This window comes from Gavialis gangeticus, unplaced genomic scaffold, assembly GCF_001723915.1.
Source record: "Gavialis gangeticus isolate Ggan-Ray unplaced genomic scaffold, GavGan_comp1, whole genome shotgun sequence".
In the NCBI taxonomy this organism is placed as follows: domain Eukaryota; kingdom Metazoa; phylum Chordata; order Crocodylia; family Gavialidae; genus Gavialis; species Gavialis gangeticus.
The window spans coordinates 25,100,634-25,101,326 of NW_017729025.1; positions in this window are offsets into that span (position 1 = coordinate 25,100,634).

Consider the following 693-nt stretch of genomic DNA (forward strand, 5'->3'; position numbering starts at 1 on the left):
AGTGCAGCGGCGAGGGGAAGGGTCACCGCTAGTAGCACAGCCCTGCCAGGGCTCGGCTGGACAAAGCAGGCTGTGCTGGGGCTGAGCTGATCGCAGCGGAGACATGTCATCTTGCTGCCATCTTGCGCACCGAGCCACAGCAGCATTGGGTTGTTGTCCCTGGGGCCCAGGCACAGGCACGACCCTGGCTCTCGCCCTCATTCCACACAACAGCCGTGAGCACATCCTGCCCTGGGCCCAGCAGCAACGCAGGTCAAGGTCCAGCGACATCCCGCAGCAGCTGGGCCCGTGAAAGCACAGACAGCTCAGGTTTCCCCTCTCCCGCCCTCCACCGGCCCCTTGGAAATGCTTAGTGCCCACACAAAGGCGGGGAGGGGGGTGTTGGCACTGACATGGGGCAGCCAGAGCCCACCAGATTCAACACCACCCCACAGCTGGGCTGACCTGCTCTTCCCCTCCCCGGGGTATTTGGATGCTGCTGGTCCCTGCCCCAGCAGTGCACGCACATCTGCAGACAGCCCTGCAGGCTGGCAGCTGCTCCTGCCACAGCTGCCTCCTGGTCAGCCACCACAGGAGGGGGACGGGGCAACCACGTCCAGCTGTGGCAGTAGCACCGGAGCACGTGGCACCCTCAAAAGGGGCGTGTGTGCAGCCTTGTTGCGAGCCCCTAACCTAGCTGTCAGGTGCAGCCCC